At 47.4% G+C, this 20,000-nt stretch overlaps 55 non-coding genes and 14 pseudogenes across 55 annotated transcripts in view; all 69 read right to left on the bottom strand.

Moving 5' to 3' along the window:
- The window catches only part of LOC138539840 (5S ribosomal RNA), a 119-nt gene extending 8 nt beyond the window's left edge, over window positions 1-111 (bottom strand). The window contains exon 1 of the ribosomal RNA XR_011287904.1: window positions 1-111. This exon is cut by the window's left edge and continues 8 nt beyond it. This is a non-coding gene — a ribosomal RNA (5S ribosomal RNA).
- A 106-nt stretch (window positions 112-217) lies between these two features.
- Window positions 218-336, bottom strand: LOC138538614 (5S ribosomal RNA). The gene has a single exon (XR_011286707.1). It is a non-coding gene; the product is annotated as a 5S ribosomal RNA (ribosomal RNA).
- Window positions 337-800: 464 nt separating this feature from the next.
- LOC138545845 (5S ribosomal RNA) lies at window positions 801-912 on the bottom strand (annotated as a pseudogene).
- Window positions 913-1,017: 105 nt separating this feature from the next.
- On the bottom strand, window positions 1,018-1,136 carry LOC138548915 (5S ribosomal RNA). The gene has a single exon (XR_011292707.1). It is a non-coding gene; the product is annotated as a 5S ribosomal RNA (ribosomal RNA).
- Window positions 1,137-1,242: 106 nt separating this feature from the next.
- Window positions 1,243-1,361, bottom strand: LOC138541242 (5S ribosomal RNA). The gene has a single exon (XR_011289253.1). It is a non-coding gene; the product is annotated as a 5S ribosomal RNA (ribosomal RNA).
- Window positions 1,362-1,467: 106 nt separating this feature from the next.
- Window positions 1,468-1,586, bottom strand: LOC138540620 (5S ribosomal RNA). Its single transcript, XR_011288662.1, has one exon. It is a non-coding gene; the product is annotated as a 5S ribosomal RNA (ribosomal RNA).
- Window positions 1,587-2,049: 463 nt separating this feature from the next.
- LOC138546342 (5S ribosomal RNA) lies at window positions 2,050-2,158 on the bottom strand (annotated as a pseudogene).
- Window positions 2,159-2,264: 106 nt separating this feature from the next.
- LOC138547875 (5S ribosomal RNA) lies at window positions 2,265-2,383 on the bottom strand. Its single transcript, XR_011291700.1, has one exon. It is a non-coding gene; the product is annotated as a 5S ribosomal RNA (ribosomal RNA).
- Window positions 2,384-2,489: 106 nt separating this feature from the next.
- Window positions 2,490-2,608, bottom strand: LOC138550175 (5S ribosomal RNA). Its single transcript, XR_011293935.1, has one exon. It is a non-coding gene; the product is annotated as a 5S ribosomal RNA (ribosomal RNA).
- A 106-nt stretch (window positions 2,609-2,714) lies between these two features.
- LOC138539839 (5S ribosomal RNA) lies at window positions 2,715-2,833 on the bottom strand. The gene has a single exon (XR_011287903.1). It is a non-coding gene; the product is annotated as a 5S ribosomal RNA (ribosomal RNA).
- Window positions 2,834-2,939: 106 nt separating this feature from the next.
- On the bottom strand, window positions 2,940-3,058 carry LOC138538613 (5S ribosomal RNA). Its single transcript, XR_011286706.1, has one exon. It is a non-coding gene; the product is annotated as a 5S ribosomal RNA (ribosomal RNA).
- A 464-nt stretch (window positions 3,059-3,522) lies between these two features.
- On the bottom strand, window positions 3,523-3,631 carry LOC138543483 (5S ribosomal RNA; annotated as a pseudogene).
- A 105-nt stretch (window positions 3,632-3,736) lies between these two features.
- LOC138548904 (5S ribosomal RNA) lies at window positions 3,737-3,855 on the bottom strand. Its single transcript, XR_011292696.1, has one exon. It is a non-coding gene; the product is annotated as a 5S ribosomal RNA (ribosomal RNA).
- A 106-nt stretch (window positions 3,856-3,961) lies between these two features.
- Window positions 3,962-4,080, bottom strand: LOC138537706 (5S ribosomal RNA). Its single transcript, XR_011285834.1, has one exon. It is a non-coding gene; the product is annotated as a 5S ribosomal RNA (ribosomal RNA).
- A 106-nt stretch (window positions 4,081-4,186) lies between these two features.
- LOC138549001 (5S ribosomal RNA) lies at window positions 4,187-4,305 on the bottom strand. Its single transcript, XR_011292790.1, has one exon. It is a non-coding gene; the product is annotated as a 5S ribosomal RNA (ribosomal RNA).
- A 463-nt stretch (window positions 4,306-4,768) lies between these two features.
- Window positions 4,769-4,877, bottom strand: LOC138546659 (5S ribosomal RNA; annotated as a pseudogene).
- A 106-nt stretch (window positions 4,878-4,983) lies between these two features.
- LOC138547874 (5S ribosomal RNA) lies at window positions 4,984-5,102 on the bottom strand. Its single transcript, XR_011291699.1, has one exon. It is a non-coding gene; the product is annotated as a 5S ribosomal RNA (ribosomal RNA).
- Window positions 5,103-5,208: 106 nt separating this feature from the next.
- Window positions 5,209-5,327, bottom strand: LOC138550174 (5S ribosomal RNA). The gene has a single exon (XR_011293934.1). It is a non-coding gene; the product is annotated as a 5S ribosomal RNA (ribosomal RNA).
- A 106-nt stretch (window positions 5,328-5,433) lies between these two features.
- Window positions 5,434-5,552, bottom strand: LOC138539838 (5S ribosomal RNA). Its single transcript, XR_011287902.1, has one exon. It is a non-coding gene; the product is annotated as a 5S ribosomal RNA (ribosomal RNA).
- A 106-nt stretch (window positions 5,553-5,658) lies between these two features.
- LOC138538612 (5S ribosomal RNA) lies at window positions 5,659-5,777 on the bottom strand. The gene has a single exon (XR_011286705.1). It is a non-coding gene; the product is annotated as a 5S ribosomal RNA (ribosomal RNA).
- Window positions 5,778-6,241: 464 nt separating this feature from the next.
- On the bottom strand, window positions 6,242-6,350 carry LOC138543037 (5S ribosomal RNA; annotated as a pseudogene).
- Window positions 6,351-6,455: 105 nt separating this feature from the next.
- Window positions 6,456-6,574, bottom strand: LOC138548892 (5S ribosomal RNA). The gene has a single exon (XR_011292685.1). It is a non-coding gene; the product is annotated as a 5S ribosomal RNA (ribosomal RNA).
- Window positions 6,575-6,680: 106 nt separating this feature from the next.
- Window positions 6,681-6,799, bottom strand: LOC138541230 (5S ribosomal RNA). The gene has a single exon (XR_011289242.1). It is a non-coding gene; the product is annotated as a 5S ribosomal RNA (ribosomal RNA).
- A 106-nt stretch (window positions 6,800-6,905) lies between these two features.
- LOC138549000 (5S ribosomal RNA) lies at window positions 6,906-7,024 on the bottom strand. The gene has a single exon (XR_011292789.1). It is a non-coding gene; the product is annotated as a 5S ribosomal RNA (ribosomal RNA).
- Window positions 7,025-7,487: 463 nt separating this feature from the next.
- Window positions 7,488-7,596, bottom strand: LOC138546341 (5S ribosomal RNA; annotated as a pseudogene).
- Window positions 7,597-7,702: 106 nt separating this feature from the next.
- Window positions 7,703-7,821, bottom strand: LOC138547873 (5S ribosomal RNA). Its single transcript, XR_011291698.1, has one exon. It is a non-coding gene; the product is annotated as a 5S ribosomal RNA (ribosomal RNA).
- Window positions 7,822-7,927: 106 nt separating this feature from the next.
- Window positions 7,928-8,046, bottom strand: LOC138550173 (5S ribosomal RNA). The gene has a single exon (XR_011293933.1). It is a non-coding gene; the product is annotated as a 5S ribosomal RNA (ribosomal RNA).
- Window positions 8,047-8,152: 106 nt separating this feature from the next.
- On the bottom strand, window positions 8,153-8,271 carry LOC138540642 (5S ribosomal RNA). Its single transcript, XR_011288682.1, has one exon. It is a non-coding gene; the product is annotated as a 5S ribosomal RNA (ribosomal RNA).
- A 106-nt stretch (window positions 8,272-8,377) lies between these two features.
- LOC138538611 (5S ribosomal RNA) lies at window positions 8,378-8,496 on the bottom strand. The gene has a single exon (XR_011286704.1). It is a non-coding gene; the product is annotated as a 5S ribosomal RNA (ribosomal RNA).
- Window positions 8,497-8,960: 464 nt separating this feature from the next.
- LOC138543482 (5S ribosomal RNA) lies at window positions 8,961-9,069 on the bottom strand (annotated as a pseudogene).
- Window positions 9,070-9,174: 105 nt separating this feature from the next.
- Window positions 9,175-9,293, bottom strand: LOC138548881 (5S ribosomal RNA). Its single transcript, XR_011292674.1, has one exon. It is a non-coding gene; the product is annotated as a 5S ribosomal RNA (ribosomal RNA).
- A 106-nt stretch (window positions 9,294-9,399) lies between these two features.
- LOC138539837 (5S ribosomal RNA) lies at window positions 9,400-9,518 on the bottom strand. Its single transcript, XR_011287901.1, has one exon. It is a non-coding gene; the product is annotated as a 5S ribosomal RNA (ribosomal RNA).
- A 106-nt stretch (window positions 9,519-9,624) lies between these two features.
- On the bottom strand, window positions 9,625-9,743 carry LOC138538610 (5S ribosomal RNA). Its single transcript, XR_011286703.1, has one exon. It is a non-coding gene; the product is annotated as a 5S ribosomal RNA (ribosomal RNA).
- A 464-nt stretch (window positions 9,744-10,207) lies between these two features.
- On the bottom strand, window positions 10,208-10,316 carry LOC138543481 (5S ribosomal RNA; annotated as a pseudogene).
- A 105-nt stretch (window positions 10,317-10,421) lies between these two features.
- Window positions 10,422-10,540, bottom strand: LOC138541350 (5S ribosomal RNA). The gene has a single exon (XR_011289359.1). It is a non-coding gene; the product is annotated as a 5S ribosomal RNA (ribosomal RNA).
- A 106-nt stretch (window positions 10,541-10,646) lies between these two features.
- LOC138547872 (5S ribosomal RNA) lies at window positions 10,647-10,765 on the bottom strand. The gene has a single exon (XR_011291697.1). It is a non-coding gene; the product is annotated as a 5S ribosomal RNA (ribosomal RNA).
- A 106-nt stretch (window positions 10,766-10,871) lies between these two features.
- LOC138542225 (5S ribosomal RNA) lies at window positions 10,872-10,990 on the bottom strand. Its single transcript, XR_011290212.1, has one exon. It is a non-coding gene; the product is annotated as a 5S ribosomal RNA (ribosomal RNA).
- Window positions 10,991-11,096: 106 nt separating this feature from the next.
- LOC138539836 (5S ribosomal RNA) lies at window positions 11,097-11,215 on the bottom strand. Its single transcript, XR_011287900.1, has one exon. It is a non-coding gene; the product is annotated as a 5S ribosomal RNA (ribosomal RNA).
- Window positions 11,216-11,321: 106 nt separating this feature from the next.
- LOC138548521 (5S ribosomal RNA) lies at window positions 11,322-11,440 on the bottom strand. The gene has a single exon (XR_011292320.1). It is a non-coding gene; the product is annotated as a 5S ribosomal RNA (ribosomal RNA).
- A 106-nt stretch (window positions 11,441-11,546) lies between these two features.
- On the bottom strand, window positions 11,547-11,665 carry LOC138541564 (5S ribosomal RNA). Its single transcript, XR_011289568.1, has one exon. It is a non-coding gene; the product is annotated as a 5S ribosomal RNA (ribosomal RNA).
- Window positions 11,666-11,771: 106 nt separating this feature from the next.
- On the bottom strand, window positions 11,772-11,890 carry LOC138539835 (5S ribosomal RNA). Its single transcript, XR_011287899.1, has one exon. It is a non-coding gene; the product is annotated as a 5S ribosomal RNA (ribosomal RNA).
- A 106-nt stretch (window positions 11,891-11,996) lies between these two features.
- Window positions 11,997-12,115, bottom strand: LOC138538608 (5S ribosomal RNA). Its single transcript, XR_011286701.1, has one exon. It is a non-coding gene; the product is annotated as a 5S ribosomal RNA (ribosomal RNA).
- Window positions 12,116-12,579: 464 nt separating this feature from the next.
- Window positions 12,580-12,688, bottom strand: LOC138543872 (5S ribosomal RNA; annotated as a pseudogene).
- A 105-nt stretch (window positions 12,689-12,793) lies between these two features.
- On the bottom strand, window positions 12,794-12,912 carry LOC138551189 (5S ribosomal RNA). Its single transcript, XR_011294919.1, has one exon. It is a non-coding gene; the product is annotated as a 5S ribosomal RNA (ribosomal RNA).
- A 106-nt stretch (window positions 12,913-13,018) lies between these two features.
- Window positions 13,019-13,137, bottom strand: LOC138547871 (5S ribosomal RNA). Its single transcript, XR_011291696.1, has one exon. It is a non-coding gene; the product is annotated as a 5S ribosomal RNA (ribosomal RNA).
- A 106-nt stretch (window positions 13,138-13,243) lies between these two features.
- On the bottom strand, window positions 13,244-13,362 carry LOC138541563 (5S ribosomal RNA). The gene has a single exon (XR_011289567.1). It is a non-coding gene; the product is annotated as a 5S ribosomal RNA (ribosomal RNA).
- A 106-nt stretch (window positions 13,363-13,468) lies between these two features.
- LOC138539833 (5S ribosomal RNA) lies at window positions 13,469-13,587 on the bottom strand. Its single transcript, XR_011287897.1, has one exon. It is a non-coding gene; the product is annotated as a 5S ribosomal RNA (ribosomal RNA).
- Window positions 13,588-13,693: 106 nt separating this feature from the next.
- On the bottom strand, window positions 13,694-13,812 carry LOC138537485 (5S ribosomal RNA). The gene has a single exon (XR_011285618.1). It is a non-coding gene; the product is annotated as a 5S ribosomal RNA (ribosomal RNA).
- A 106-nt stretch (window positions 13,813-13,918) lies between these two features.
- Window positions 13,919-14,037, bottom strand: LOC138542482 (5S ribosomal RNA). The gene has a single exon (XR_011290462.1). It is a non-coding gene; the product is annotated as a 5S ribosomal RNA (ribosomal RNA).
- A 106-nt stretch (window positions 14,038-14,143) lies between these two features.
- On the bottom strand, window positions 14,144-14,262 carry LOC138539832 (5S ribosomal RNA). Its single transcript, XR_011287896.1, has one exon. It is a non-coding gene; the product is annotated as a 5S ribosomal RNA (ribosomal RNA).
- A 106-nt stretch (window positions 14,263-14,368) lies between these two features.
- LOC138538607 (5S ribosomal RNA) lies at window positions 14,369-14,487 on the bottom strand. Its single transcript, XR_011286700.1, has one exon. It is a non-coding gene; the product is annotated as a 5S ribosomal RNA (ribosomal RNA).
- A 464-nt stretch (window positions 14,488-14,951) lies between these two features.
- LOC138543480 (5S ribosomal RNA) lies at window positions 14,952-15,060 on the bottom strand (annotated as a pseudogene).
- A 105-nt stretch (window positions 15,061-15,165) lies between these two features.
- LOC138542737 (5S ribosomal RNA) lies at window positions 15,166-15,274 on the bottom strand (annotated as a pseudogene).
- A 106-nt stretch (window positions 15,275-15,380) lies between these two features.
- Window positions 15,381-15,499, bottom strand: LOC138541219 (5S ribosomal RNA). Its single transcript, XR_011289231.1, has one exon. It is a non-coding gene; the product is annotated as a 5S ribosomal RNA (ribosomal RNA).
- Window positions 15,500-15,605: 106 nt separating this feature from the next.
- On the bottom strand, window positions 15,606-15,724 carry LOC138548999 (5S ribosomal RNA). Its single transcript, XR_011292788.1, has one exon. It is a non-coding gene; the product is annotated as a 5S ribosomal RNA (ribosomal RNA).
- Window positions 15,725-16,203: 479 nt separating this feature from the next.
- LOC138542493 (5S ribosomal RNA) lies at window positions 16,204-16,322 on the bottom strand. The gene has a single exon (XR_011290473.1). It is a non-coding gene; the product is annotated as a 5S ribosomal RNA (ribosomal RNA).
- A 106-nt stretch (window positions 16,323-16,428) lies between these two features.
- On the bottom strand, window positions 16,429-16,547 carry LOC138550171 (5S ribosomal RNA). Its single transcript, XR_011293931.1, has one exon. It is a non-coding gene; the product is annotated as a 5S ribosomal RNA (ribosomal RNA).
- A 106-nt stretch (window positions 16,548-16,653) lies between these two features.
- LOC138539831 (5S ribosomal RNA) lies at window positions 16,654-16,772 on the bottom strand. The gene has a single exon (XR_011287895.1). It is a non-coding gene; the product is annotated as a 5S ribosomal RNA (ribosomal RNA).
- A 106-nt stretch (window positions 16,773-16,878) lies between these two features.
- LOC138537523 (5S ribosomal RNA) lies at window positions 16,879-16,997 on the bottom strand. The gene has a single exon (XR_011285656.1). It is a non-coding gene; the product is annotated as a 5S ribosomal RNA (ribosomal RNA).
- A 454-nt stretch (window positions 16,998-17,451) lies between these two features.
- LOC138543479 (5S ribosomal RNA) lies at window positions 17,452-17,560 on the bottom strand (annotated as a pseudogene).
- A 105-nt stretch (window positions 17,561-17,665) lies between these two features.
- On the bottom strand, window positions 17,666-17,784 carry LOC138548869 (5S ribosomal RNA). The gene has a single exon (XR_011292663.1). It is a non-coding gene; the product is annotated as a 5S ribosomal RNA (ribosomal RNA).
- Window positions 17,785-17,890: 106 nt separating this feature from the next.
- LOC138547870 (5S ribosomal RNA) lies at window positions 17,891-18,009 on the bottom strand. Its single transcript, XR_011291695.1, has one exon. It is a non-coding gene; the product is annotated as a 5S ribosomal RNA (ribosomal RNA).
- Window positions 18,010-18,115: 106 nt separating this feature from the next.
- On the bottom strand, window positions 18,116-18,234 carry LOC138541562 (5S ribosomal RNA). The gene has a single exon (XR_011289566.1). It is a non-coding gene; the product is annotated as a 5S ribosomal RNA (ribosomal RNA).
- Window positions 18,235-18,340: 106 nt separating this feature from the next.
- LOC138543187 (5S ribosomal RNA) lies at window positions 18,341-18,449 on the bottom strand (annotated as a pseudogene).
- A 106-nt stretch (window positions 18,450-18,555) lies between these two features.
- Window positions 18,556-18,674, bottom strand: LOC138548520 (5S ribosomal RNA). The gene has a single exon (XR_011292319.1). It is a non-coding gene; the product is annotated as a 5S ribosomal RNA (ribosomal RNA).
- A 106-nt stretch (window positions 18,675-18,780) lies between these two features.
- Window positions 18,781-18,899, bottom strand: LOC138541560 (5S ribosomal RNA). Its single transcript, XR_011289564.1, has one exon. It is a non-coding gene; the product is annotated as a 5S ribosomal RNA (ribosomal RNA).
- A 106-nt stretch (window positions 18,900-19,005) lies between these two features.
- Window positions 19,006-19,124, bottom strand: LOC138539830 (5S ribosomal RNA). The gene has a single exon (XR_011287894.1). It is a non-coding gene; the product is annotated as a 5S ribosomal RNA (ribosomal RNA).
- Window positions 19,125-19,230: 106 nt separating this feature from the next.
- LOC138538606 (5S ribosomal RNA) lies at window positions 19,231-19,349 on the bottom strand. Its single transcript, XR_011286699.1, has one exon. It is a non-coding gene; the product is annotated as a 5S ribosomal RNA (ribosomal RNA).
- A 463-nt stretch (window positions 19,350-19,812) lies between these two features.
- LOC138545058 (5S ribosomal RNA) lies at window positions 19,813-19,921 on the bottom strand (annotated as a pseudogene).
- Between the last annotated feature and the right edge of the window lie 79 nt (window positions 19,922-20,000).

The following is a 20,000-nucleotide window of genomic DNA, read 5'->3' as shown; positions in this document are numbered from 1 at the left end:
GCACCTGGTATTCCCAGGCGGTCTTCCATCCAGGTACTAACTAGGCCCGACACTGCTTAGCTTCTGAGATCAGACGAGATCAGGCACATTCAGTGTGGTGTGGCCGTAGGCTCTGGGCCTAGTGAGTTTTGTACTTTTAAGCATCTAGTCGGCTAGACCTTGCAGTTTTAAAAGGCAATTGAGAAAGGGCTCACTTCCTGAACTTGGAGCACAAAAAAGCCTACAGCACCTGGTATTCCCAGGCGGTCTCCCATCCAGGTACTAACTAGGCCTGACACTGCTTAACTTCCGAGATCAGTCGAGATCGGGTGCATTCAGTGTGGTGTGGCCGTAGGCTCTAGGAATGCTAAGAATATTACTCTTATGCATTTGCATTTAGTAAGCTAAGCCATGCAGCCACTTGCAACATGATACCACGCTCATCGCTCGATCAGGCTCGATCAGGCGAGATATATAAGACTGGTGGGCCCATTCAGGACTCCTATGTCTGGTAGGATAACTTTAATTCATCCATCCTGTGTCTGTTGCAGGGAGGTGGAGAGAACAATCAACACAATAATGGTTTTCTTTCATGCCTCTTGAAGGACTCAATATTCTCTGTACTGCATTACATGTGAAAGTTGATTTATTACCCATGAACACACTACCTGTATGCTAATTCTATGTAAAAAGGTAGCTCCAGCCCTCATGATGTTGTCCAACATTTCCGCTATAAAACGGGATACAATTATTTTGGAAACATACCAAATTTGAAAAATAATTGAGAAGTTGCGCAATTACTAATCATGGAGCACAAAAAAAGCCTACAGCACCTGGTATTCCCAGGCAGTCTCCCATCCAGGTACTAACTAGGCCCGACCCTGCTTAGCTTCCGAGATCGGGCGCATTATTCAGTGTGGTGTGGCCGTAGGCTCTGGGCCTAGTGAGTTTGTACTTTTAAGCATCTAGTCGGCTAGACCTTGCAGTTTTGAAAGGCAATTGTGAAATGGCTCACTTCCTGAACTTGGAGCACAAAAAAGCCTACAGCACCTGGTATTCCCAGGTGGTCTCCCATCCAGGTACTAACTAGGCCCGACACTGCTTAGCTTCCGAGATCAGACGAGATCGGGCGCATTCAGTGTGGTGTGGCCGTAGGCTCTGGGCCTAGTGAGTTTTGTACTTTTAAGCATCTAGGCGGCTAGACCTTGCAGTTTTGAAAGGCAATTGAGAAATGGCTCACTTCCTGAACTTGGAGTACAAAAAAGCCTACAGCACCTGGTATTCCCAGGCGGTCTCCCATCCAGGTACTAACTAGGCCCGACACTGCTTAGCTTCTGAGATCAGACGAGATCAGGCGCATTCAGTGTGGTGTGGCCGTAGGCTCTGGGCCTAGTGAGTGTTGTACTTTTAAGCATCTAGTCGGCTAGACCTTGCAGTTTTAAAAGGCAATTGAGAAAGGGCTCACTTCCTGAACTTGGAGCACAAAAAAGCCTACAGCACCTGGTATTCCCAGGCGGTCTCCCATCCAGGTAGTAACTAGGCCTGACACTGCTTAACTTCCGAGATCAGACGAGATCGGGTGCATTCAGTGTGGTGTGGCCGTAGGCTCTAGGAATGCTAAGAATATTACTCTTATGCATTTGCATTTAGTAAGCTAAGCCATGCAGCCACTTGCAACATGATACCACGCTCATCGCTCGATCAGGCTCGATCAGGCGAGATATATAAGACTGGTGGGCCCATTCAGGACTCCTATGTCTGGTAGGATAACTTTAATTCATCCATCCTGTGTCTGTTGCAGGGAGGTGGAGAGAACAATCAACACAATAATGGTTTTCTTTCATGCCTCTTGAAGGACTCAATATTCTCTGTACTGCATTACATGTGAAAGTCGATTTATTACCCATGAACACACTACCTGTATGCTAATTCTATGTAAAAAGGTAGCTCCAGCCCTCATGATGTTGTCCAACATTTCCGCTATAAAACGGGATACAATTATTTTGGAAACATACCAAATTTGAAAAATAATTGAGAAGTTGCGCAATTACTAATCATGGAGCACAAAAAAGCCTACAGCACCTGGTATTCCCAGGCAGTCTCCCATCCAGGTACTAACTAGGCCTGACCCTGCTTAGCTTCCGAGATCGGGCACATTCAGTGTGGTGTGGCCGTAGGCTCTGGGCCTAGTGAGTTTTGTACTTTTAAGCATCTAGTCGGCTAGACCTTGCAGTTTTGAAAGGCAATTGTGAAATGGCTCACTTCCTGAACTTGGAGCACAAAAAAGCCTACAGCACCTGGTATTCCCAGGTGGTCTCCCATCCAGGTACTAACTAGGCCCGACACTGCTTAGCTTCCGAGATCAGACGAGATCGGGCGCAATCAGTGTGGTGTGGCCGTAGGCTCTGGGCCTAGTGAGTTTTGTACTTTTAAGCATCTAGTCAGCTAGACCTTGCAGTTTTGAAAGGCAATTGAGAAATGGCTCACTTCCTGAACTTGGAGCACAAAAAAGCCTACAGCACCTGGTATTCCCAGGCGGTCTCCCATCCAGGTACTAACGAGGCCCGACACTGCTTAGCTTCCGAGATCAGACGAGATCGGGCGCATTCAGTGTGGTGTGGCCGTAGGCTCTGGTCCTTGTGAGTTTTGTACTTTTAAGCATCTAGTCGGCTAGACCTTGCAGTTTTGAAAGGCAATTGAGAAATGGCTCACTTCCTGAACTTGGAGTACAAAAAAGCCTACAGCACCTGGTATTCCCAGGCGGTCTTCCATCCAGGTACTAACTAGGCCCGACACTGCTTAGCTTCTGAGATCAGACGAGATCAGGCACATTCAGTGTGGTGTGGCCGTAGGCTCTGGGCCTAGTGAGTTTTGTACTTTTAAGCATCTAGTCGGCTAGACCTTGCAGTTTTAAAAGGCAATTGAGAAAGGGCTCACTTCCTGAACTTGGAGCACAAAAAAGCCTACAGCACCTGGTATTCCCAGGCGGTCTCCCATCCAGGTACTAACTAGGCCTGACACTGCTTAACTTCCGAGATCAGTCGAGATCGGGTGCATTCAGTGTGGTGTGGCCGTAGGCTCTAGGAATGCTAAGAATATTACTCTTATGCATTTGCATTTAGTAAGCTAAGCCATGCAGCCACTTGCAACATGATACCACGCTCATCGCTCGATCAGGCTCGATCAGGCGAGATATATAAGACTGGTGGGCCCATTCAGGACTCCTATGTCTGGTAGGATAACTTTAATTCATCCATCCTGTGTCTGTTGCAGGGAGATGGAGAGAACAATCAACACAATAATGGTTTTCTTTCATGCCTCTTGAAGGACTCAATATTCTCTGTACTGCATTACATGTGAAAGTTGATTTATTACCCATGAACACACTACCTGTATGCTAATTCTATGTAAAAAGGTAGCTCCAGCCCTCATGATGTTGTCCAACATTTCCGCTATAAAACGGGATACAATTATTTTGGAAACATACCAAATTTGAAAAATAATTGAGAAGTTGCGCAATTACTAATCATGGAGCACAAAAAAAGCCTACAGCACCTGGTATTCCCAGGCAGTCTCCCATCCAGGTACTAACTAGGCCCGACCCTGCTTAGCTTCCGAGATCGGGCGCATTCAGTGTGGTGTGGCCGTAGGCTCTGGGCCTAGTGAGTTTGTACTTTTAAGCATCTAGTCGGCTAGACCTTGCAGTTTTGAAAGGCAATTGTGAAATGGCTCACTTCCTGAACTTGGAGCACAAAAAAGCCTACAGCACCTGGTATTCCCAGGTGGTCTCCCATCCAGGTACTAACTAGGCCCGACACTGCTTAGCTTCCGAGATCAGACGAGATCGGGCGCATTCAGTGTGGTGTGGCCGTAGGCTCTGGGCCTAGTGAGTTTTGTACTTTTAAGCATCTAGTCGGCTAGACCTTGCAGTTTTGAAAGGCAATTGAGAAATGGCTCACTTCCTGAACTTGGAGTACAAAAAAGCCTACAGCACCTGGTATTCCCAGGCGGTCTCCCATCCAGGTACTAACTAGGCCTGACACTGCTTAGCTTCTGAGATCAGACGAGATCAGGCGCATTCAGTGTGGTGTGGCCGTAGGCTCTGGGCCTAGTGAGTGTTGTACTTTTAAGCATCTAGTCGGCTAGACCTTGCAGTTTTAAAAGGCAATTGAGAAAGGGCTCACTTCCTGAACTTGGAGCACAAAAAAGCCTACAGCACCTGGTATTCCCAGGCGGTCTCCCATCCAGGTACTAACTAGGCCTGACACTGCTTAACTTCCGAGATCAGACGAGATCGGGTGCATTCAGTGTGGTGTGGCCGTAGGCTCTAGGAATGCTAAGAATATTACTCTTATGCATTTGCATTTAGTAAGCTAAGCCATGCAGCCACTTGCAACATGATACCACGCTCATCGCTCGATCAGGCTCGATCAGGCGAGATATATAAGACTGGTGGGCCCATTCAGGACTCCTATGTCTGGTAGGATAACTTTAATTCATCCATCCTGTGTCTGTTGCAGGGAGGTGGAGAGAACAATCAACACAATAATGGTTTTCTTTCATGCCTCTTGAAGGACTCAATATTCTCTGTACTGCATTACATGTGAAAGTCGATTTATTACCCATGAACACACTACCTGTATGCTAATTCTATGTAAAAAGGTAGCTCCAGACCTCATGATGTTGTCCAACATTTCCGCTATAAAACGGGATACAATTATTTTGGAAACATACCAAATTTGAAAAATAATTGAGAAGTTGCGCAATTACTAATCATGGAGCACAAAAAAGCCTACAGCACCTGGTATTCCCAGGCAGTCTCCCATCCAGGTACTATCTAGGCCTGACCCTGCTTAGCTTCCGAGATCGGGCACATTCAGTGTGGTGTGGCCGTAGGCTCTGGGCCTAGTGAGTTTTGTACTTTTAAGCATCTAGTCGGCTAGACCTTGCAGTTTTGAAAGGCAATTGTGAAATGGCTCACTTCCTGAACTTGGAGCACAAAAAAGCCTACAGCACCTGGTATTCCCAGGTGGTCTCCCATCCAGGTACTAACTAGGCCCGACACTGCTTAGCTTCCGAGATCAGACGAGATCGGGCGCAATCAGTGTGGTGTGGCCGTAGGCTCTGGGCCTAGTGAGTTTTGTACTTTTAAGCATCTAGTCAGCTAGACCTTGCAGTTTTGAAAGGCAATTGAGAAATGGCTCACTTCCTGAACTTGGAGCACAAAAAAGCCTACAGCACCTGGTATTCCCAGGCGGTCTCCCATCCAGGTACTAACGAGGCCCGACACTGCTTAGCTTCCGAGATCAGACGAGATCGGGCGCATTCAGTGTGGTGTGGCCGTAGGCTCTGGTCCTTGTGAGTTTTGTACTTTTAAGCATCTAGTCGGCTAGACCTTGCAGTTTTGAAAGGCAATTGAGAAATGGCTCACTTCCTGAACTTGGAGTACAAAAAAGCCTACAGCACCTGGTATTCCCAGGCGGTCTTCCATCCAGGTACTAACTAGGCCCGACACTGCTTAGCTTCTGAGATCAGACGAGATCAGGCACATTCAGTGTGGTGTGGCCGTAGGCTCTGGGCCTAGTGAGTTTTGTACTTTTAAGCATCTAGTCGGCTAGACCTTGCAGTTTTAAAAGGCAATTGAGAAAGGGCTCACTTCCTGAACTTGGAGCACAAAAAAGCCTACAGCACCTGGTATTCCCAGGCGGTCTCCCATCCAGGTACTAACTAGGCCTGACACTGCTTAACTTCCGAGATCAGTCGAGATCGGGTGCATTCAGTGTGGTGTGGCCGTAGGCTCTAAGAATGCTAAGAATATTACTCTTATGCATTTGCATTTAGTAAGCTAAGCCATGCAGCCACTTGCAACATGATACCACGCTCATCGCTCGATCAGGCTCGATCAGGCGAGATATATAAGACTGGTGGGCCCATTCAGGACTCCTATGTCTGGTAGGATAACTTTAATTCATCCATCCTGTGTCTGTTGCAGGGAGGTGGAGAGAACAATCAACACAACAATGGTTTTCTTTCATGCCTCTTGAAGGACTCAATATTCTCTGTACTGCATTACATGTGAAAGTTGATTTATTACCCATGAACACACTACCTGTATGCTAATTCTATGTAAAAAGGTAGCTCCAGCCCTCATGATGTTGTCCAACATTTCCGCTATAAAACGGGATACAATTATTTTGGAAACATACCAAATTTGAAAAATAATTGAGAAGTTGCGCAATTACTAATCATGGAGCACAAAAAAAGCCTACAGCACCTGGTATTCCCAGGCAGTCTCCCATCCAGGTACTAACTAGGCCCGACCCTGCTTAGCTTCCGAGATCGGGTGCATTCAGTGTGGTGTGGCCGTAGGCTCTGGGCCTAGTGAGTTTGTACTTTTAAGCATCTAGTCGGCTAGACCTTGCAGTTTTGAAAGGCAATTGTGAAATGGCTCACTTCCTGAACTTGGAGCACAAAAAAGCCTACAGCACCTGGTATTCCCAGGTGGTCTCCCATCCAGGTACTAACTAGGCCCGACACTGCTTAGCTTCCGAGATCAGACGAGATCGGGCGCATTCAGTGTGGTGTGGCCGTAGGCTCTGGGCCTAGTGAGTTTTGTACTTTTAAGCATCTAGTCGGCTAGACCTTGCAGTTTTGAAAGGCAATTGAGAAATGGCTCACTTCCTGAACTTGGAGTACAAAAAAGCCTACAGCACCTGGTATTCCCAGGCGGTCTCCCATCCAGGTACTAACTAGGCCCGACACTGCTTAGCTTCTGAGATCAGACGAGATCAGGCGCATTCAGTGTGGTGTGGCCGTAGGCTCTGGGCCTAGTGAGTGTTGTACTTTTAAGCATCTAGTCGGCTAGACCTTGCAGTTTTAAAAGGCAATTGAGAAAGGGCTCACTTCCTGAACTTGGAGCACAAAAAAGCCTACAGCACCTGGTATTCCCAGGCGGTCTCCCATCCAGGTACTAACTAGGCCTGACACTGCTTAACTTCCGAGATCAGACGAGATCGGGTGCATTCAGTGTGGTGTGGCCGTAGGCTCTAGGAATGCTAAGAATATTACTCTTATGCATTTGCATTTAGTAAGCTAAGCCATGCAGCCACTTGCAACATGATACCACGCTCATCGCTCGATCAGGCTCGATCAGGCGAGATATATAAGACTGGTGGGCCCATTCAGGACTCCTATGTCTGGTAGGATAACTTTAATTCATCCATCCTGTGTCTGTTGCAGGGAGGTGGAGAGAACAATCAACACAATAATGGTTTTCTTTCATGCCTCTTGAAGGACTCAATATTCTCTGTACTGCATTACATGTGAAAGTCGATTTATTACCCATGAACACACTACCTGTATGCTAATTCTATGTAAAAAGGTAGCTCCAGCCCTCATGATGTTGTCCAACATTTCCGCTATAAAACGGGATACAATTATTTTGGAAACATACCAAATTTGAAAAATAATTGAGAAGTTGCGCAATTACTAATCATGGAGCACAAAAAAGCCTACAGCACCTGGTATTCCCAGGCAGTCTCCCATCCAGGTACTAACTAGGCCTGACCCTGCTTAGCTTCCGAGATCGGGCACATTCAGTGTGGTGTGGCCGTAGGCTCTGGGCCTAGTGAGTTTTGTACTTTTAAGCATCTAGTCGGCTAGACCTTGCAGTTTTGAAAGGCAATTGTGAAATGGCTCACTTCCTGAACTTGGAGCACAAAAAAGCCTACAGCACCTGGTATTCCCAGGTGGTCTCCCATCCAGGTACTAACTAGGCCCGACACTGCTTAGCTTCCGAGATCAGACGAGATCGGGCGCAATCAGTGTGGTGTGGCCGTAGGCTCTGGGCCTAGTGAGTTTTGTACTTTTAAGCATCTAGTCAGCTAGACCTTGCAGTTTTGAAAGGCAATTGAGAAATGGCTCACTTCCTGAACTTGGAGCACAAAAAAGCCTACAGCACCTGGTATTCCCAGGCGGTCTCCCATCCAGGTACTAACGAGGCCCGACACTGCTTAGCTTCCGAGATCAGACGAGATCGGGCGCATTCAGTGTGGTGTGGCCGTAGGCTCTGGTTCTTGTGAGTTTTGTACTTTTAAGCATCTAGTCGGCTAGACCTTGCAGTTTTGAAAGGCAATTGAGAAATGGCTCACTTCCTGAACTTGGAGTACAAAAAAGCCTACAGCACCTGGTATTCCCAGGCGGTCTTCCATCCAGGTACTAACTAGGCCCGACACTGCTTAGCTTCTGAGATCAGACGAGATCAGGCACATTCAGTGTGGTGTGGCTGTAGGCTCTGGGCCTAGTGAGTTTTGTACTTTTAAGCATCTAGTCGGCTAGACCTTGCAGTTTTAAAAGGCAATTGAGAAAGGGCTCACTTCCTGAACTTGGAGCACAAAAAAGCCTACAGCACCTGGTATTCCCAGGCGGTCTCCCATCCAGGTACTAACTAGGCCTGACACTGCTTAACTTCCGAGATCAGTCGAGATCGGGTGCATTCAGTGTGGTGTGGCCGTAGGCTCTAGGAATGCTAAGAATATTACTCTTATGCATTTGCATTTAGTAAGCTAAGCCATGCAGCCACTTGCAACATGATACCACGCTCATCGCTCGATCAGGCTCGATCAGGCGAGATATATAAGACTGGTGGGCCCATTCAGGACTCCTATGTCTGGTAGGATAACTTTAATTCATCCATCCTGTGTCTGTTGCAGGGAGGTGGAGAGAACAATCAACACAACAATGGTTTTCTTTCATGCCTCTTGAAGGACTCAATATTCTCTGTACTGCATTACATGTGAAAGTTGATTTATTACCCATGAACACACTACCTGTATGCTAATTCTATGTAAAAAGGTAGCTCCAGCCCTCATGATGTTGTCCAACATTTCCGCTATAAAACGGGATACAATTATTTTGGAAACATACCAAATTTGAAAAATAATTGAGAAGTTGCGCAATTACTAATCATGGAGCACAAAAAAAGCCTACAGCACCTGGTATTCCCAGGCAGTCTCCCATCCAGGTACTAACTAGGCCCGACCCTGCTTAGCTTCCGAGATCGGGCGCATTCAGTGTGGTGTGGCCGTAGGCTCTGGGCCTAGTGAGTTTGTACTTTTAAGCATCTAGTCGGCTAGACCTTGCAGTTTTGAAAGGCAATTGTGAAATGGCTCACTTCCTGAACTTGGAGCACAAAAAAGCCTACAGCACCTGGTATTCCCAGGTGGTCTCCCATCCAGGTACTAACTAGGCCCGACACTGCTTAGCTTCCGAGATCAGACGAGATCGGGCGCATTCAGTGTGGTGTGGCCGTAGGCTCTGGGCCTAGTGAGTTTTGTACTTTTAAGCATCTAGTCGGCTAGACCTTGCAGTTTTGAAAGGCAATTGAGAAATGGCTCACTTCCTGAACTTGGAGTACAAAAAAGCCTACAGCACCTGGTATTCCCAGGCGGTCTTCCATCCAGGTACTAACTAGGCCCGACACTGCTTAGCTTCTGAGATCAGACGAGATCAGGCACATTCAGTGTGGTGTGGCCGTAGGCTCTGGGCCTAGTGAGTTTTGTACTTTTAAGCATCTAGTCGGCTAGACCTTGCAGTTTTAAAAGGCAATTGAGAAAGGGCTCACTTCCTGAACTTGGAGCACAAAAAAGCCTACAGCACCTGGTATTCCCAGGCGGTCTCCCATCCAGGTACTAACTAGGCCTGACACTGCTTAACTTCCGAGATCAGTCGAGATCGGGTGCATTCAGTGTGGTGTGGCCGTAGGCTCTAGGAATGCTAAGAATATTACTCTTATGCATTTGCATTTAGTAAGCTAAGCCATGCAGCCACTTGCAACATGATACCACGCTCATCGCTCGATCAGGCTCGATCAGGCGAGATATATAAGACTGGTGGGCCCATTCAGGACTCCTATGTCTGGTAGGATAACTTTAATTCATCCATCCTGTGTCTGTTGCAGGGAGGTGGAGAGAACAATCAACACAATAATGGTTTTCTTTCATGCCTCTTGAAGGACTCAATATTCTCTGTACTGCATTACATGTGAAAGTCGATTTATTACCCATGAACACACTACCTGTATGCTAATTCTATGTAAAAAGGTAGCTCCAGCCCTCATGATGTTGTCCAACATTTCCGCTATAAAACGGGATACAATTATTTTGGAAACATACCAAATTTGAAAAATAATTGAGAAGTTGCGCAATTACTAATCATGGAGCACAAAAAAAGCCTACAGCACCTGGTATTCCCAGGCAGTCTCCCATCCAGGTACTAACTAGGCCCGACCCTGCTTAGCTTCCGAGATCGGGCGCATTCAGTGTGGTGTGGCCGTAGGCTCTGGGCCTAGTGAGTTTGTACTTTTAAGCATCTAGTCGGCTAGACCTTGCAGTTTTGAAAGGCAATTGTGAAATGGCTCACTTCCTGAACTTGGAGCACAAAAAAGCCTACAGCACCTGGTATTCGCAGGTGGTCTCCCATCCAGGTACTAACTAGGCCCGACACTGCTTAGCTTCCGAGATCAGACAAGATCGGGCGCATTCAGTGTGGTGTGGCCGTAGGCTCTGGGCCTAGTGAGTTTTGTACTTTTAAGCATCTAGTCGGCTAGACCTTGCAGTTTTGAAAGGCAATTGAGAAATGGCTCACTTCCTGAACTTGGAGCACAAAAAAGCCTACAGCACCTGGTATTCCCAGGTGGTCTCCCATCCAGGTACTAACTAGGCCCGACACTGCTTAGCTTCCGAGATCAGACGAGATCGGGCGCAATCAGTGTGGTGTGGCCGTAGGCTCTGGGCCTAGTGAGTTTTGTACTTTTAAGCATCTAGTCAGCTAGACCTTGCAGTTTTGAAAGGCAATTGAGAAATGGCTCACTTCCTGAACTTGGAGCACAAAAAAGCCTACAGCACCTGGTATTCCCAGGCGGTCTCCCATCCAGGTACTAACGAGGCCCGACACTGCTTAGCTTCCGAGATCAGACGAGATCGGGCACATTCAGTGTGCTGTGGCCGTAGGCTCTGGTTCTTGTGAGTTTTGTACTTTTAAGCATCTAGTCGGCTAGACCTTGCAGTTTTGAAAGGCAATTGAGAAATGGCTCACTTCCTGAACTTGGAGTACAAAAAAGCCTACAGCACCTGGTATTCCCAGGCGGTCTTCCATCCAGGTACTAACTAGGCCCGACACTGCTTAGCTTCTGAGATCAGACGAGATCAGGCACATTCAGTGTGGTGTGGCCGTAGGCTCTGGGCCTAGTGAGTTTTGTACTTTTAAGCATCTAGTCGGCTAGACCTTGCAGTTTTAAAAGGCAATTGAGAAAGGGCTCACTTCCTGAACTTGGAGCACAAAAAAGCCTACAGCACCTGGTATTCCCAGGCGGTCTCCCATCCAGGTACTAACTAGGCCCGACACTGCTTAGCTTCCGAGATCAGACGAGATCGGGCGCAATCAGTGTGGTGTGGCCGTAGGCTCTGGGCCTAGTGAGTTTTGTACTTTTAAGCATCTAGTCAGCTAGACATTGCAGTTTTGAAAGGCAATTGAGAAATGGCTCACTTCCTGAACTTGGAGCACAAAAAAGCCTACAGCACCTGGTATTCCCAGGCGGTCTCCCATCCAGGTACTAACGAGGCCCGACACTGCTTAGCTTCCGAGATCAGACGAGATCGGGCGCATTCAGTGTGCTGTGGCCGTAGGCTCTGGTTCTTGTGAGTTTTGTACTTTTAAGCATCTAGTCGGCTAGACCTTGCAGTTTTGAAAGGCAATTGAGAAATGGCTCACTTCCTGAACTTGGAGTACAAAAAAGCCTACAGCACCTGGTATTCCCAGGCGGTCTTCCATCCAGGTACTAACTAGGCCCGACACTGCTTAGCTTCTGAGATCAGACGAGATCAGGCACATTCAGTGTGGTGTGGCCGTAGGCTCTGGGCCTAGTGAGTTTTGTACTTTTAAGCATCTAGTCGGCTAGACCTTGCAGTTTTAAAAGGCAATTGAGAAAGGGCTCACTTCCTGAACTTGGAGCACAAAAAAGCCTACAGCACCTGGTATTCCCAGGCGGTCTCCCATCCAGGTACTAACTAGGCCTGACACTGCTTAACTTCCGAGATCAGTCGAGATCGGGTGCATTCAGTGTGGTGTGGCCGTAGGCTCTAGGAATGCTAAGAATATTACTCTTATGCATTTGCATTTAGTAAGGTAAGCCATGCAGCCACTTGCAACATGATACCACGCTCATCGCTCGATCAGGCTCGATCAGGCGAGATATATAAGACTGGTGGGCCCATTCAGGACTCCTATGTCTGGTAGGATAACTTTAATTCATCCATCCTGTGTCTGTTGCAGGGAGGTGGAGAGAACAATCAACACAATAATGGTTTTCTTTCATGCCTCTTGAAGGACTCAATATTCTCTGTACTGCATTACATGTGAAAGTCGATTTATTACCCATGAACACACTACCTGTATGCTAATTCTATGTAAAAAGGTAGCTCCAGCCCTCATGATGTTGTCCAACATTTCCGCTATAAAACGGGATACAATTATTTTGGAAACATACCAAATTTGAAAAATAATTGAGAAGTTGCGCAATTACTAATCATGGAGCACAAAAAAAGCCTACAGCACCTGGTATTCCCAGGCAGTCTCCCATCCAGGTACTAACTAGGCCCGACCCTGCTTAGCTTCCGAGATCGGGCGCATTCAGTGTGGTGTGGCTGTAGGCTCTGGGCCTAGTGAGTTTGTACTTTTAAGCATCTAGTCGGCTAGACCTTGCAGTTTTGAAAGGCAATTGTGAAATGGCTCACTTCCTGAACTTGGAGCACAAAAAAGCCTACAGCACCTGGTATTCCCAGGTGGTCTCCCATCCAGGTACTAACTAGGCCCGACACTGCTTAGCTTCCGAGATCAGACAAGATCGGGCGCATTCAGTGTGGTGTGGCCGTAGGCTCTGGGCCTAGTGAGTTTTGTACTTTTAAGCATCTAGTCGGCTAGACCTTGCAGTTTTGAAAGGCAATTGAGAAATGGCTCACTTCCTGAACTTGGAGCACAAAAAAGCCTACAGCACCTGGTATTCCCAGGTGGTCTCCCATCCAGGTACTAACTAGGCCCGACACTGCTTAGCTTCCGAGATCAGACGAGATCGGGCGCAATCAGTGTGGTGTGGCCGTAGGCTCTGGGCCTAGTGAGTTTTGTACTTTTAAGCATCTAGTCAGCTAGACCTTGCAGTTTTGAAAGGCAATTGAGAAATGGCTCACTTCCTGAACTTGGAGCACAAAAAAGCCTACAGCACCTGGTATTCCCAGGCGGTCTCCCATCCAGGTACTAACGAGGCCCGACACTGCTTAGCTTCCGAGATCAGACGAGATCGGGCGCATTCAGTGTGCTGTGGCCGTAGGCTCTGGTTCTTGTGAGTTTTGTACTTTTAAGCATCTAGTCGGCTAGACCTTGCAGTTTTGAAAGGCAATTGAGAAATGGCTCACTTCCTGAACTTGGAGTACAAAAAAGCCTACAGCACCTGGTATTCCCAGGCGGTCTTCCATCCAGGTACTAACTAGGCCCGACACTGCTTAGCTTCTGAGATCAGACGAGATCAGGCACATTCAGTGTGGTGTGGCCGTAGGCTCTGGGCCTAGTGAGTTTTGTACTTTTAAGCATCTAGTCGGCTAGACCTTGCAGTTTTAAAAGGCAATTGAGAAAGGGCTCACTTCCTGAACTTGGAGCACAAAAAAGCCTACAGCACCTGGTATTCCCAGGCGGTCTCCCATCCAGGTACTAACTAGGCCCGACACTGCTTAGCTTCCAAGATCAGACGAGATCGGGCGCAATCAGTGTGGTGTGGCCGTAGGCTCTGGGCCTAGTGAGTTTTGTACTTTTAAGCATCTAGTCAGCTAGACCTTGCAGTTTTGAAAGGCAATTGAGAAATGGCTCACTTCCTGAACTTGGAGCACAAAAAAGCCTACAGCACCTGGTATTCCCAGGCGGTCTCCCATCCAGGTACTAACGAGGCCCGACACTGCTTAGCTTCCGAGATCAGACAAGATCGGGCGCATTCAGTGTGCTGTGGCCGTAGGCTCTGGTTCTTGTGAGTTTTGTACTTTTAAGCATCTAGTCGGCTAGACCTTGCAGTTTTGAAAGGCAATTGAGAAATGGCTCACTTCCTGAACTTGGAGTACAAAAAAGCCTACAGCACCTGGTATTCCCAGGCGGTCTTCCATCCAGGTACTAACTAGGCCCGACACTGCTTAGCTTCTGAGATCAGACGAGATCAGGCACATTCAGTGTGGTGTGGCCGTAGGCTCTGGGCCTAGTGAGTTTTGTACTTTTAAGCATCTAGTCGGCTAGACCTTGCAGTTTTAAAAGGCAATTGAGAAAGGGCTCACTTCCTGAACTTGGAGCACAAAAAAGCCTACAGCACCTGGTATTCCCAGGCGGTCTCCCATCCAGGTACTAACTAGGCCTGACACTGCTTAACTTCCGAGATCAGTCGAGATCGGGTGCATTCAGTGTGGTGTGGCCGTAGGCTCTAGGAATGCTAAGAATATTACTCTTATGCATTTGCATTTAGTAAGCTAAGCCATGCAGCCACTTGCAACATGATACCACGCTCATCGCTCGATCAGGCTCGATCAGGCGAGATATATAAGACTGGTGGGCCCATTCAGGACTCCTATGTCTGGTAGGATAACTTTAATTCATCCATCCTGTGTCTGTTGCAGGGAGGTGGAGAGAACAATCAACACAATAATGGTTTTCTTTCATGCCTCTTGAAGGACTCAATATTCTCTGTACTGCATTACATGTGAAAGTTGATTTATTACCCATGAACACACTACCTGTATGCTAATTCTATGTAAAAAGGTAGCTCCAGCCCTCATGATGTTGTCCAACATTTCCGCTATAAAACGGGATACAATTATTTTGGAAACATACCAAATTTGAAAAATAATTGAGAAGTTGCGCAATTACTAATCATGGAGCACAAAAAAAGCCTACAGCACCTGGTATTCCCAGGCAGTCTCCCATCCAGGTACTAACTAGGCCCGACCCTGCTTAGCTTCCGAGATCGGGCGCATTCAGTGTGGTGTGGCCGTAGGCTCTGGGCCTAGTGAGTTTGTACTTTTAAGCATCTAGTCGGCTAGACCTTGCAGTTTTGAAAGGCAATTGTGAAATGGCTCACTTCCTGAACTTGGAGCACAAAAAAGCCTACAGCACCTGGTATTCCCAGGTGGTCTCCCATCCAGGTACTAACTAGGCCCGACACTGCTTAGCTTCCGAGATCAGGCGCATTCAGTGTGGTGTGGCCGTAGGCTCTGGGCCTAGTGAGTTTTGTACTTTTAAGCATCTAGTCGGCTAGACCTTGCAGTTTTGAAAGGCAATTGAGAAATGGCTCACTTCCTGAACTTGGAGTACAAAAAAGCCTACAGCACCTGGTATTCCCAGGCGGTCTCCCATCCAGGTACTAACTAGGCCCGACACTGCTTAGCTTCTGAGATCAGACGAGATCAGGCGCATTCAGTGTGGTGTGGCCGTAGGCTCTGGGCCTAGTGAGTGTTGTACTTTTAAGCATCTAGTCGGCTAGACCTTGCAGTTTTAAAAGGCAATTGAGAAAGGGCTCACTTCCTGAACTTGGAGCACAAAAAAGCCTACAGCACCTGGTATTCCCAGGCGGTCTCCCATCCAGGTACTAACTAGGCCTGACACTGCTTAACTTCCGAGATCAGACGAGATCGGGTGCATTCAGTGTGGTGTGGCCGTAGGCTCTAGGAATGCTAAGAATATTACTCTTATGCATTTGCATTTAGTAAGCTAAGCCATGCAGCCACTTGCAACATGATACCACGCTCATCGCTCGATCAGGCTCGATCAGGCGAGATATATAAGACTGGTGGGCCCATTCAGGACTCCTATGTCTGGTAGGATAACTTTAATTCATCCATCCTGTGTCTGTTGCAGGGAGGTGGAGAGAACAATCAACACAATAATGGTTTTCTTTCATGCCTCTTGAAGGACTCAATATTCTCTGTACTGCATTACATGTGAAAGTCGATTTATTACCCATGAACACACTACCTGTATGCTAATTCTATGTAAAAAGGTAGCTCCAGCCCTCATGATGTTGTCCAACATTTCCGCTATAAAACGGGATACAATTATTTTGGAAACATACCAAATTTGAAAAATAATTGAGAAGTTGCGCAATTGTGAAATGGCTCACTTCCTGAACTTGGAGCACAAAAAAGCCTACAGCACCTGGTATTCCCAGGTGGCCTCCCATCCAGGTATTAACTAGGCCTGACACTGCTTAGCTTCCGAGATCAGACGAGATCGGGCGCAATCAGTGTGGTGTGGCCGTAGGCTCTGGGCCTAGTGAGTTTTGTACTTTTAAGCATCTAGTCAGCTAGACCTTGCAGTTTTGAAAGGCAATTGAGAAATGGCTCACTTCCTGAACTTGGAGCACAAAAAAGCCTACAGCACCTGGTATTCCCAGGCGGTCTCCCATCCAGGTACTAACGAGGCCCGACACTGCTTAGCTTCCGAGATCAGACGAGATCGGGCGCATTCAGTGTGGTGTGGCCGTAGGCTCTGGTTCTTGTGAGTTTTGTACTTTTAAGCATCTAGTCGGCTAGACCTTGCAGTTTTGAAAGGCAATTGAGAAATGGCTCACTTCCTGAACTTGGAGTACAAAAAAGCCTACAGCACCTGGTATTCCCAGGCGGTCTTCCATCCAGGTACTAACTAGGCCCGACACTGCTTAGCTTCTGAGATCAGACGAGATCAGGCACATTCAGTGTGGTGTGGCCGTAGGCTCTGGGCCTAGTGAGTTTTGTACTTTTAAGCATCTAGTCGGCTAGACCTTGCAGTTTTAAAAGGCAATTGAGAAAGGGCTCACTTCCTGAACTTGGAGCACAAAAAAGCCTACAGCACCTGGTATTCCCAGGCAGTCTCCCATCCAGGTACTAACTAGGCCTGACACTGCTTAACTTCCGAGATCAGACGAGATCGGGTGCATTCAGTGTGGTGTGGCCGTAGGCTCTAGGTATGCTAAGAATATTACTCTTATGCATTTGCATTTAGTAAGCTAAGCCATGCAGCCACTTGCAACATGATACCACGCTCATCGCTCGATCAGGCGAGATATATAAGACTGGTGGGCCCATTCAGGACTCCTATGTCTGGTAGGATAACTTTAATTCATCCATCCTGTGTCTGTTGCAGGGAGGTGGAGAGAACAATCAACACAATAATGGTTTTCTTTCATGCCTCTTGAAGGACTCAATATTCTCTGTACTGCATTACATGTGAAAGTCGATTTATTACCCATGAACACACTACCTGTATGCTAATTCTATGTAAAAAGGTAGCTCCAGCCCTCATGATGTTGTCCAACATTTCCGCTATAAAACGGGATACAATTATTTTGGAAACATACCAAATTTGAAAAATAATTGAGAAGTTGCGCAATTACTAATCATGGAGCACAAAAAAAGCCTACAGCACCTGGTATTCCCAGGCAGTCTCCCATCCAGGTACTAACTAGGCCCGACCCTGCTTAGCTTCCGAGATCGGGCGCATTCAGTGTGGTGTGGCCGTAGGCTCTGGGCCTAGTGAGTTTGTACTTTTAAGCATCTAGTCGGCTAGACCTTGCAGTTTTGAAAGGCAATTGTGAAATGGCTCACTTCCTGAACTTGGAGCACAAAAAAGCCTACAGCACCTGGTATTCCCAGGTGGTCTCCCATCCAGGTACTAACTAGGCCCGACACTGCTTAGCTTCCGAGATCAGACGAGATCGGGCGCATTCAGTGTGGTGTGGCCGTAGGCTCTGGGCCTAGTGAGTTTTGTACTTTTAAGCATCTAGTCGGCTAGACCTTGCAGTTTTGAAAGGCAATTGAGAAATGGCTCACTTCCTGAACTTGGAGCACAAAAAAGCCTACAGCACCTGGTATTCCCAGGTGGTCTCCCATCCAGGTACTAACTAGGCCCGACACTGCTTAGCTTCCGAGATCAGACGAGATCGGGCGCAATCAGTGTGGTGTGGCCGTAGGCTCTGGGCCTAGTGAGTTTTGTACTTTTAAGCATCTAGTCAGCTAGACCTTGCAGTTTTGAAAGGCAACTGAGAAATGGCTCACTTCCTGAACTTGGAGCACAAAAAAGCCTACAGCACCTGGTATTCCCAGGCGGTCTCCCATCCAGGTACTAACGAGGCCCGACACTGCTTAGCTTCCGAGATCAGACGAGATCGGGCGCATTCAGTGTGCTGTGGCCGTAGGCTTTGGTTCTTGTGAGTTTTGTACTTTTAAGCATCTAGTCGGCTAGACCTTGCAGTTTTGAAAGGCAATTGAGAAATGGCTCACTTCCTGAACTTGGAGTACAAAAAAGCCTACAGCACCTGGTATTCCCAGGCGGTCTTCCATCCAGGTACTAACTAGGCCCGACACTGCTTAGCTTCTGAGATCAGGCACATTCAGTGTGGTGTGGCCGTAGGCTCTGGGCCTAGTGAGTTTTGTACTTTTAAGCATCTAGTCGGCTAGACCTTGCAGTTTTAAAAGGCAATTGAGAAAGGGCTCACTTCCTGAACTTGGAGCACAAAAAAGCCTACAGCACCTGGTATTCCCAGGCGGTCTCCCATCCAGGTACTAACTAGGCCCGACACTGCTTAGCTTCCGAGATCAGACGAGATCGGGCGCAATCAGTGTGGTGTGGCCGTAGGCTCTGGACCTAGTGAGTTTTGTACTTTTAAGCATCTAGTCAGCTAGACCTTGCAGTTTTGAAAGGCAATTGAGAAATGGCTCACTTCCTGAACTTGGAGCACAAAAAAGCCTACAGCACCTGGTATTCCCAGGCGGTCTCCCATCCAGGTACTAACGAGGCCCGACACTGCTTAGCTTCCGAGATCAGACGAGATCGGGCGCATTCAGTGTGCTGTGGCCGTAGGCTCTGGTCCTTGTGAGTTTTGTACTTTTAAGCATCTAGTCGGCTAGACCTTGCAGTTTTGAAAGGCAATTGAGAAATGGCTCACTTCCTGAACTTGGAGTACAAAAAAGCCTACAGCACCTGGTATTCCCAGGCGGTCTTCCATCCAGGTACTAACTAGGCCCGACACTGCTTAGCTTCTGAGATCAGACGAGATCAGGCACATTCAGTGTGGTGTGGCCGTAGGCTCTGGGCCTAGTGAGTTTTGTACTTTTAAGCATCTAGTCGGCTAGACCTTGCAGTTTTAAAAGGCAATTGAGAAAGGGCTCACTTCCTGAACTTGGAGCACAAAAAAGCCTACAGCACCTGGTATTCCCAGGCGGTCTCCCATCCAGGTACTAACTAGGCCTGACACTGCTTAACTTCCGAGATCAGTCGAGATCGGGTGCATTCAGTGTGGTGTGGCCGTAGGCTCTAGGAATGCTAAGAATATTACTCTTATGCATTTGCATTTAGTAAGCTAAGCCATGCAGCCACTTGCAACATGATACCACGCTCATCGCTCGATCAGGCTCGATCAGGCGAGATATATAAGACTGGTGGGCCCATTCAGGACTCCTATGTCTGGTAGGATAACTTTAATTCATCCATCCTGTGTCTGTTGCAGGGAGGTGGAGAGAACAATCAACACAATAATGGTTTTCTTTCATGCCTCTTGAAGGACTCAATATTCTCTGTACTGCATTACATGTGAAAGTCGATTTATTACCCATGAACACACTACCTGTATGCTAATTCTATGTAAAAAGGTAGCTCCAGCCCTCATGATGTTGTCCAACATTTCCGCTATAAAACGGGATACAATTATTTTGGAAACATACCAAATTTGAAAAATAATTGAGAAGTTGCGCAATTACTAATCATGGAGCACAAAAAAGCCTACAGCACCTGGTATTCCCAGGCAGTCTCCCATCCAGGTACTAACTAGGCCTGACCCTGCTTAGCTTCCGAGATCGGGCGCATTCAGTGTGGTGTGGCCGTAGGCTCTGGGCCTAGTGAGTTTTGTACTTTTAAGCATCTAGTCGGCTAGACCTTGCAGTTTTGAAAGGCAATTGTGAAATGGC

Source organism: Ambystoma mexicanum, unplaced genomic scaffold, assembly GCF_040938575.1.
Source record: "Ambystoma mexicanum isolate Mex_15411 unplaced genomic scaffold, UKY_AmexF1_1 Mex_scaf10, whole genome shotgun sequence".
In the NCBI taxonomy this organism is placed as follows: domain Eukaryota; kingdom Metazoa; phylum Chordata; class Amphibia; order Caudata; family Ambystomatidae; genus Ambystoma; species Ambystoma mexicanum.
Note: the sequence above shows the minus strand (reverse complement) of the source record. Positions and strands in the feature narration are given on the sequence as shown.